The sequence below is a fragment of the Corythoichthys intestinalis genome, chromosome 16 (genome assembly GCF_030265065.1).
Source record: "Corythoichthys intestinalis isolate RoL2023-P3 chromosome 16, ASM3026506v1, whole genome shotgun sequence".
In the NCBI taxonomy this organism is placed as follows: Eukaryota; Metazoa; Chordata; class Actinopteri; order Syngnathiformes; family Syngnathidae; genus Corythoichthys; species Corythoichthys intestinalis.
The window spans coordinates 32495751-32507370 of NC_080410.1; positions in this window are offsets into that span (position 1 = coordinate 32495751).

The window sequence follows — 11620 nt, forward strand, 5'->3', positions numbered from 1 at the left end:
TGACAGAACACTCATATATGTTGAGTACAATACAAAATCTCACTCATATCATTGATTGAGTTACTGTCGCTTGTCACGATGATAACGTAGCATCATGGATCACAAAAAAACAAAAACAAAAATAAAAAATAAAAACACCACGGAAGTAAAGAGAAGTGAAAATACAAAACGCAAAGCAAAACTGTTTCTCCATATCAAGTATGACAGGTTCATACTTGCGAACTCACAAACCCGGATTTGGCAAACTCAGTTGGAAGAACAAACTCACAGACACGGTACAGTGGTCGTTTCTCATGTCCAAGAATGGCAAGTTCGAACATGCGCCCGGTGACATCATCGATTTAGATTTGAACTCTCAATTACTTCCCTAGTTAATATTATAATGTAAATAATAAAAATACAAACAAAAGTAATGTTTTGTCATTTGTATATATTCTATAATATACACATATATATTGTATACTGAGTACAGGAAGACCGGTTTAGGGTGTACCCAGCCTTGTGCCCATTGTGAGCTGGGATAGGCTCCGGCACCCCCGCGTCTCTAGTGATGATAAGCGGCTCAGAAGATGAATGAAAGTACAGCAAGCTTGGACTTAAAAGAGTTGAAGAAAAATCTCCAAGGCAAATTGCATTCTCGGATGCAAACCTCCTTAAGGTCCACACTATTGACAACTCGATTATTCATTCAGGGCTGATAAATTGAGGACCTACAGTGGGGCAAATAAGTATTTAATAATTGTCAACATGGGTAAACCTCAACCAGGAGAGACAATGTGGAAAAAAAAACAGAAAATCACATTGTTTGATTTTTAAAGAATTTATTTTCAAATTAGAGTGGAAAATAAGTATTTGGCCAATACCAAAAGTTCATCTCAATACTTTGTTATGTACCCTTTGTTGGCAATAACGGAGGCCAAACGTTTTCTGTAACTCTTCACAAGCTTTCACACACTGTTGCTGGTATTTTGGCCCATTCCTCCATGCAGATCTCCTCTAGATCAGTGATGCTTTGGGGCGGTCGTTGGGCAACACGGACTTTCAACTCCCTCCACAGATTTTCTATGGAGTTGAGATCTGGAGACTGGCTAGGCCAATCCAGGACCTTGAAATGCTTCTTGCGAAGCCACGCTTTTGTTGCCCTGGCTGTGTGTTTGGGATTATTGTCATGCTGAAAGACACAGCCACGTCTCATCTTCAATGCCCTTGCTGGTGGAAGGAGATTTTCACTCAAAATCTCTCGATACATGGCCCCATTCATTCTTTTCTTTACACAGATCAGTCTTCCTGGTCCCTTTGCAGAAAAACAGCCCCAAAGCATGATGTTTCCACAACCATGCTTCACAGTGGGTATGGTGTTCTTCGGATGCAATTCAGTATTCTTTCTCCTCCAAACACGAGAACCTGTGTTTCTACCAAAAAGTTCCCAGTCCTCTTCTGGATCATCCAAACGCCCTTTAGCGAACCGCAGACGGGCCTGGACGTGTACTTTCTTCAGCAGGGGGACACGTCTGGCAGTGCAGGATTTGAGTCCCTGGCAGCGCATTGTGTTAATGATAGTAGCCTTTGTTACTGTGGTCCCAGCTCTCTGTAGGTCATTCACTAGGTCCCCCCGTGTGGTTCTGGGATTTTTGCTCACTGTTCTTGTTATCATTTTGACGCCACGGAGTGAGATCTTGCATGGAGCCTGAGATCGAGGGAGCTTTTCAGTGGTCTTGTATGTCTTCCATTTTCTAATAATTGCTCATACAGTTGATTTCTTTAAACCAAGCGTTTTACCTATTGCAGATTCAGTCTTCCCAGCCTAGTGCAGGTCTACAATTTCGTCTCTGGTGTCCTTCGACAGCTCTTTGGTCTTGGCCATAGAGGAGTTTGGAGTGTGACTGACTGAGGTTGCGGACAGGTGTCTTTTATGCCGATAATGAATTAAAACAGGTGCCATTAATACAGGTAACGAGTGGAGCCTCGTTAGACCTCATTAGAAGAAGTTAGACCTCTTTGACAGCCAGAAATCTTACTTGTTTGTAGGTGACCAAATACTTATTTTCCACTTTGTTTTGGAAATAAATTCTTTAAAAATTAAACAATGTGGTTTTCTGTTTTTTTTTTCCACATTCTGTCTCTCATGGTTGAGGTTTACCCATGTTGACAATTACAGGCCTCTCTAATCTTTTCAAGTAGGAGAATTTGCACAATTGGTGGTTGACTAAATACTTATTTGCCCCACTGTATATTAGCCTGTAGGTTAGGAGTCAGTCAGTAGAGGGCATGCGCGCTCTTCATCACAGCTTTCAGCCTAGTCTAGAGGCCACTAGTGCTTGTTTTTCCACTTTTATTTTGTTGCAGATATCATTCGCCCAATTGTGTTCAGTTTGTGCCTGAGAAGCTGATAGGGATAAAGCTTTACCCATACTGACTTCATGTTGATGGGACATAGTTACGCTTAAGGCCTTAAAATCATCCTAAAGTCTTTGAACAACTTAAAGTCCACCCAGGTAAAGCTTTACCACTCCGATGCTTTCTTTAGCCCTTTAATGCCAGCAATATGACGCAATTATCAGAGAATCCCAAAATTAGAAAAATAAGATTCTAATGAAACCTTTTTTTCATATTTGCAAAAAGAAAAGTCAAAATGAATATGTGTAATAAGCGCTGAGATATCTATAACCCTTGCTAAATCCTGTTTGGTTTTCTCATGGAACTTGCAGATGCATGTGTTGACTTGCATCCATCTTTTTTTTTCCAAAAAGAAATGTCAAAATTCTGAATTAGTATCGAATGTGATACATTTGGCAATATAGGGTTAGGAGTTCTGTGTTTTTATCAATAGTGGTGGTAGTAGGCCTTCTTTAAATTGTTTGTCAAAAATTGATCCTCAAATAGCTTTATCATAGTTTTGTCATCATCACACTGCTCATACTTATGGCAAGTTTCTTAAAATAAAGTTAATATTCACTGATTTTGTGCTTCAATCCATGTTTTATATTAAAATATTGCTCAGCAAATATATTTAAGTGAAGGGAGGAGTTTGATGTAGTGAGACAAGAGCCTTAAAATCGTGGCAAATACTATACTGCAAAACAAATAAATTAAAAATCACTCTTTGAAGTAAAAGAAATAAATGCTCCAATTAAGTGATAAAGACGGGGGACGGGTCTTGATAAGCATATGCTTCTCCCATCTGCCCTTATCTTTTCTTCAGGCTAATCATACCACATTTTGTAACTGTCACTGATATCGATGGTGATGACAATAAACATTTCATTCAAAGAAGAATATCTCTTCACAGCAACCTTAAAGGGATCCTCTATTTTTAAGACAAGTAATTCTTAAAAGATAACTGTTAGTATGAGTTATAATAATTTGATATTAAAATCCCTCTTAATGTTTTTGTTTTAATAAAGTTTGTAATTATTTTAAGTGATAGGTCGCCATTCTTGTTACGTCGCAGTGCGTGACGTCACTGGTCCCATTGACGAAATTCCAGCGTGTCATTCGTTAGCTTTCCCAACATGTCGTCAGTTCTACCCTTCCTATTTGAACCAGATCTGAAAAGTGAAGCGCAGGACAGCACTGTCGGTCGTTCAAAAGACGAGCTTCAGGGAAATATGCGTGCAGCAAATACCTGATAAGACAAAAGTTGGGCAAAAGTCTCAAAGACAACAGAGCGAGAGAGCGTATAATGTTGGGAACTCCGGTTGGGAGCAAGAGTGTATGCTGTCCTGTTTTATTAGCAGATATTCAAGGTAAGCATATTGCGTTTTCAAACTTATCCCAAAATAATTATGTAGATTGTTAGCATCCAGAGCTGCCATGTGCTTTACATACAGTACAGGCCAAAGAGCACACCTTGTGTAATCCAATTCTTGTACATTATAACGCGTGGTAGCTAGGATACGTGTATAAAAGTACCAAAAAGGGGAGAAGCTTCCACTTATGCACATTTATTCACAAAAAATAATATTTCCACCTTGACCACTCTTCACTCGGGAGCTCAGCAGTACGCAAACACGCGTTCCCTGATGAACTCCAACATTGTTGTAAGGTCCACGTCAGAGTCACTGTCGTCACTGTAGCGTGCCATAGTGCTTTAATTATTTAGTATGATTTGGGGAAAACTCCCATGAAGAATAGTCAACAAAAAAGATAGCAATAGTAATCCAAATCCGCGTTTTTTTACTCACTGAAGATCCAGGAATTAGACCGATCCCATGGCAATGTCGTAGCTGCGATCAGGCCATTGATTCCACTAAATAGATTGATCCAAAAAGCCGCTGTGGGACCGACGAATCAAAAAAATTGACAGATCCGAAACCAATATTGCAGACGCGGTGGGACCGTCGGATCTAGAAAATAGACGGATCCCTTATTTGACTGAGGATCCAGGAAAAATGTTCAGGCGCCAGTTGTAACGCGTGGTGGGTAGGATACTGCATACAGAGACCAAAAAGGGGGAGAAGCTTCCACTAATGCACATTTATTCACAAAAAATAATATTTCCACCTTGACCACTCACTTCAGTCCCCTTGTTTTCATTTGACTGGAAATTGCATCCCAAAGCAGCGCATCGTGGCATTTTACTTCGTGAGTTTAGGCAGCAATAAGCAATTGTTGAACACGCTACACATTTGGAAAGATACCAATTACGTCATCATTGCGAGCCCGCAAACCATGGCGCCAACTAACGGTCAAAATATGGACTAAATATTATAAAATATTGCCATTGATTTAACATTTTATGTGTTTCTAACATCATATTTTAGTACAAGAGAACAATTGTGGTTTATTAGAGCCTACATGTATTTAAGTTAGAGGATCACTTTAATGAGCTCTCATTTTTTTAAATGTTATTTTATCTTTATTTTATCAGGCAGTCTCATTGAGATTAATATCTCTTTTACAAGAGAGGCCTGAGTACAAAGAAACATTCACAAATATCAAACAACACAAAATGCACCAACGGAAACAGTTACAATAGTCAGTAAAAACATCAGACAAAAGAGATTTAAAATCACCAAGATGAATGATTGACTGTAGTTTAAGAGTGGTTTGCAATTCGTTCCATTTAAGAGGAACATAGCAGCTAAAGCCAGTTCTGCCAACATTAGTGCGAGTGGATGGAATGTTTAGGGTTAAGTAGTTGGATGATCGTGTTTTGTAGTTACTGGATTTGAATGACAGGAGAGCTATGAGGTAATTCGTAAGTTTGCACAGTAAAGCCTTATAGATGAATAACATGATATGGATATTTCTTCTTGACTGTAGTGAGGACCAACCAACGTTTTGATAAAGGGTACAATGATGAGTGTAGAAATTGTCATTGGTGATGAAACGTAGTGCACTGTGATAGACCGGGTTTAACTGTTGAACATTAATATCCTGCAGCAGCATATACTGTCGTTGGTGGAAATCGCTGCAACATTACATTCTGGACCATGTTGTATGGGTGGTTCATGTCGTACAGACTTGCCCAATTTAGGCGGGAAATAATAAAGATAAAGCAGACTTTATTTATTAAAGCTCTCAATACCCCAATGATTCAGGCCTCGAAGGCAGATGTTTAAATAAAACAATAAGTAACCCCTAAAGGTTTGCTAAATGAAACAAATTAGAAGGCGTCCTAATGAGCACCTGTTTTTTTAACTGTTGTTCGTGGATAAACACTGTGTCATCGAGAAGTCATTGTACCAGCACAACGTAGGGCCAGAATGCACACGACACTCATCAGGTTAAGACTAATTAGTGTGAGAAAGTATGAGGTGGAAGGGCTGTGGTTGTGCACTTGACAGGCATGTCATCTATCAACTTCAAGTTGGGTCATTTGTTGCCTGTTTAAAGTTTCTGACTTTTGCTGAAAACCGAAAGGCAGGTGTAGCATACTGTCATTAATACGTGGAAAAAAAAAAAAAAAAGAAGTTTACCAAACCCTCCGAAAATATTTGACTTCTCGAACAATCGAGATTTCAGTAGGCGGCGTCATTGACGATGCAATTATTTTGTCATTTAGGTATGAGGATGGGTTAGTTTGTAATTATCTTTTAAGTAGAGCAACATGTTTTGCCAACATCTATGCTTTTGTATTTCATCTTCCTCAGTAGTCTTAGTCATAGGTCAGATTATCATACAATTAACCAAATGTCAGATTTGCTTGCACAATTGCCATTCTAATGATTCCACCTGCATGTAAGCCTGCTTGGTATTAGGGAAACAGAGAATTTTAGACAAAAAAAGGATACCCTCCAGAGAGTGGGGTGGTTTAGCAATGTTTATCAAGTTGCCAAGAAAACATTCACAATAACCTCAGTTGTCTTGGCATTCATTTAAAAAGGAGGAAAGGCTTTAAAATTATAGTCTCATAATACAGTATGAAAATAATGAGCGCTTCCGGACTGCTAAATGCTTATGGCCGTCTTGGTTGTAAACTATAATGGTCGTAGTCTCTGAAGTAACCATTAGATAGAATAATTGGTTGCAAAACATCCCAGTCCGACAGTTTGAATTAAACCTGAACATCAAACAAGAGCATAACGAAGTAAATAATAGACTGACAAATCTAGTATTTAAATGGTTCAACACGTGTTCTACTATTTAATCTATATTTTGGGATCAAATTTAATATGAGAGTCTGTACAGGAGAAACCATTTGGGCTTTACTACTTTGCTTGTTCAAACAATTGAGAAAATATTCAACTATATTTTGTCACACATGTTAAGTCTCACGATTTGGTCGGGAGACTACCGCTTTGGCCACGATTCTCCCGCCTACCGATTAGAGAGCAAAATCTACCGATTTTCAAAAAATTGTCAATTTTTTTTTTTTTTTTTTTTTTGTCGCCGAAATTTTGTCACCGAAAAAGTATGTGAACGAAATTGTGCCGATTGAAAAGGTGCCGAAATATCCATAGCCTTTATCACTGCCTTTTTTCTCGCAATATACCGGGAAAGGATTTGATCGAGACTCGTCAATTATAATCTCGCACAGCACGTGAATCTCATTCCTTCGAGAACAGCAGACGAGTAAACATGGCGGACAATAACAGTAGCGTGAAACAACCTGCGAAAAAAAGAAGATATGAGTGTAAATATCAATCTAGTTGGCAAAGTGACTATTCCTGGATAAAAACAAGCGATAGAGGAGTTGGATACGCATTTTGTTTGGTGTGCTGTATTCATATTTCAATAAGTCACGGTGGCAAAAACGATGTGGCAAAGCACGATAAAACTTCCCAACACGTGGAATTAACAAACGCTCGCAAATCAAGTAAGAAGATAAACTCTTTCTTTACCAACACGAAAGAGGAGACTGCAACAGAAGTTACTAAAGCTGAAGTTCTGTGGGCCAATTTTGTCGCGGAGCACAACTTGCCTTTCGCAATCGGGGATCATTTTTCAAAACTGGTGAAAGTCATGTTTCCGAAGTGTGATGTTGCGAAAAAATTCTCCTGTGGCAGGATGAAAACAACGATGCTACTGAAAAATGCCATTGCCCCAGAAGTGCTAAATCCTGTAGCACAGATGTGTAGAGATCAGCCATTTTCACTGATGATTGACGAGTCAACAGATGCTGGAGCAGAGAAAAATCTAGTGATATTGGTTCGCCTATTTGATGCTATACTTGGACGAGCTGTAACCAGATTTCTAGATATGCCTGTCTGCAACATTGGTACAGGAGCTGCAATCTTTGATGCATTAGACAAGTCCTTGAGGTAATTTATCTTTTTTTTTTGTTTTTATTAATCACAATAAAAATATAATAATTAAATACTGAAATATAAATGCCGCATAAAGTACCATATTTTTTTATATTAATTACAATGTAATACTATAATTTAACAAAATACTACAATATAAATGCTGTACATCCTAATTTTCTTTTATTTATATGTATATATTTTTGGTTTCAGTTCTTTCAACATCCCATGGTGCAACCTCGTATCCTTCACCAGCGATAACTGCAACACGATGAAGGGTAGAAACAACTCTGTCTTTTCAAGGATCCTGGAGCAGCAGCCTGCAGTACTTGACATGGGCTGCATTGCACACCTTGCTAATCTGTGTTGTGTGGCAGGAGTAAAGCAGCTTCCTCTTCCCATAGATGATTTCCTTGTAGACATATATTATCATTTTCACCATAGTGCCAAAAGAAAAGAAGATTACAAAGAATTTCAAGAGTTTGTAGAGGTGGAGGCTGCCAAAATTATCAAACACTGCAACACTAGGTGGTTAAGTCTAGAAAAATGTGTGAAAAGAACTTTACAACAATGGCCAGCACTCAAGAGTTACTTTTCTAGCCATGAAATGTGTGAAAAGCCAGGCAGGATAAAAAGAGTTGCAGAATACCTCAATGATCCTGAGATGAAACTGTATTTTCATTTCTTAGATTTCATTTTGGGGCCTCTCAACCAATTCAACACATTGTTTCAGTCAGACAAGACTTTGATCGGTGTTCTCGTCCCAGAAATGAAGATGCTAATGAAAAAACTACTTGCAAAGTTTGTCACCATGAGGGTGATAAAAAATGCAGAAGAGATTACCGATGTAGAATTCAAAGAACCTGAGAACTGGCACTCCAATGACAAAATTGCTATAGGCCTTGCTACAAGAGATTATTTGGATGAAGTTGAAGATATCATAGGTAACACTTCTAAAGCAAGATTTTTCCAAAGTGTCAAAGGCTTTTATGTAAGTGTAGTGGAAAAAATGATCAAGAAATTCCCCTTTGGTGACAAGACTCTAGAGGATTTAGCTTTTATTAATCCCAAAGAGGCAATTGATAAAATGGACACAGATGTTTTGATGCGATTAGGAAAACGTTTCAACGTGATTAAAACAGAACAGTATGATGAGCTGGAAGAGGAGTGCCAGGACTTCCAGCTTATGTCAAAAGATGAAGTGCCATCTTTTGATGAGGAAGAAACAAGGCCGGATCAATGGTGGCATCAAATAATGAGAATGAAGACCCCAAGAGGAATTGTGAGATACCCACTTTTGAGCAAAATTCTACAGGCTATTCTCACAATACCTAACAGCAATGCAGACAGTGAGAGAGCTTTCTCAATGATGAAGAAAGTTCATACCTCTTACAGATCCCAAATGAACAATGAAACACTGTGTACACTTATGGCTGCAAAAATGAACACAGATGTTGAATGCTTTAATTATAGTGTTGACAAAGAACTGTGCAAAAAAGCAAAAAGTGCAACATGGGATTATGTTAAAGAACACCAGTAAATATATTGAACATTGAACTGATTTGTAATGCAGCCAAATCTATCTAAACATGAAATTATAGCAAAATAAATTGAAAAAACAAAGTATTTTATTGTTGTATTTTCAAATGAAAGTCACTTTGATGATTGTCTTAAATTGCAATTCTGCTGACCACATGTGTCACGTAGTTGTTTGCGCGGCGCGTCGTCCATCGCATCTGAAAATCTCCCTATTTGCCATTTCTGAAACTTAACATGTATGTTTTGTGTCTACGCATTCTTGTCTCTCTCTTTTCACACAGCGCAGGTTTTAGGAGGTGACAGCACAACAGACACTCTGGAGTCTTAGCAATCTACCATAATAACACACCAGTGAAACAGAGACATGCACATTTCCTTTCATGTGGTGTGTATTTAGAAAGGGGAGAAGGTGTGTTTGGGTGTGTGATCGGGTATGGGCATGTGTGTGACATGTTTAAGCAAACCAAACCCCAAGTTAACCTTTGAAGCAACCGCATTAACCCTTTCATGCACAAATGATGATTTTTTTTTTTTTTTTACCCTTATGTTCATTCACCCCTCCCAGTCAAAATGGAATGGCGTCTAGCACCGTCAAGGGCAGCTAATGAGTCAAATGAAAGCCCTGTTAGAGTTAAAATAAAAAAGTCGTCATTCATGCATGAAATGGTTAGATTATGAACGGGACAGTGGCGATTGCTTCAAGACTGCAAGCTCAGCTTCCCCCAAAATGTCAAAAAGTGTTTAAATGTATACGGTTTTGTGTTCGTGTCATTGACTAAATGTGCGCCACAATGAGCTCAACTTTTGTCCAAAATTAGCTTCTTATTACTGGTTGCTATTCATTCATTCGCGCAGCTTCATAGTCATTTGAACAGTGTGGATGCTGATGCGTCTACAGAGTTGTGGGTGCATTTTTCCACTACAGAGAAACGAGATGAGTCATTGGCTAAAGGCTGAGTTTATTCCGCCATTCAGAAGCTGTGTGTTTCTGGGGTCTATGGGCAGTGGGCGGGGCTCGACTGGACCGAACGCTAGCTTCTCTGCATGATGATTTGATGATCTGTCTGAGGCTGAATCCCTGTTGAATGACAGTGAAATGAGCGAATCAGTGATCTTGTCGTATTAACATCTACAGGAGGCTTTTTTCAATTTTCATTCCATTGTTCTGAGTTAAACCAAAGACTCTCGTAATCATCCTAGCGACACTTACTTTGGTAAAAACGACTAGCGATTTTTTTTTTTTAGTGTAGCTGCTTTTGTTTAGAGACTTGACTTCTGGCACTAAAGTTTCTTTCCCTACCAAGCTACTGAGCCCCTACACCAGGGGTCGGGAACCTTTTTGGCTGAGAGAGCCATGAACACCACATATTTTTAAGTGTAATTTTGTGTGAGCCATAAAATATGTTTAAAACTAAAAATACAAGTAATATGTGCATTTTATGTAATTTCAACACTTTTAAAGTACAATAAGTCTCTGAATTCTTTTTAATAACTTATATAAATAATAATAATGAAATTGAATAATAATTATTAAATAATATTTAAACAGTTATTTTAATCCACAGATACTCTTGTACTTACGGTTTTAAACCAGCAGGGGGGAGGCGTTCGCTAAGTGGCGTGCATGGGCAATAAATGTTCGCATTTTAGAGCAAAAAAGAATCAGCCGTCTTGGCAGTAATGTCAGATGGACGTTGTAAACTAGTATTTTTTTTTTGTTTGAGGTGAGAAAAAGAGTATCATTGGACTGTGTATATTAGCGGATTGCTTTATTTTGGGATGATTGTGATGTGTGCTGACTGTTAATATAGTTCAGAAATACAGTATGTTAATCGTAAAGTATTGTAATGTCCGTAACTATTTGTGGGCCCTTGAAGAGGCCATCAGACGGCAGAGTAGCGACGTAGCGGGAAGCAAGGAGGAGAGAGCGTATGGGGTGAGAGCGGAGTTAGCATGTTGCGGATGCCGCTGTTATTTTGTTTATTATTTCTATGGTTGCCACAATAAAATGGGAAAGTCATCACCGACTCCTCTCCTTCCTTTTTCCACATTCGGGGCTATTACAGTATGTTTATGTGTGACTGCAGATGTGTTCGTAATGGCGAGCGGACGACGAGTGAATGCTAGTAGTGTCTAAAATGAAGTAGTTAAAATGAAGAAGTTAAATGTTTTGTCACAAAAACTTGTATTTGTTTATTAATATAATTATACAAGAATCTGCATTTTAGAGCGAATAAGAAATGAGCCGTCTGTGTGCAGCAATGTGAGATGGACGTTGGGTTTTTTTCCAGTTTCAGCTGTATAAGAAAAATTTAAATAAAGCAAAATTAAATGTGTAACAAATGACTGATGCATTTAATCCCTGTCTGCACCACGCTACAGATCCATCG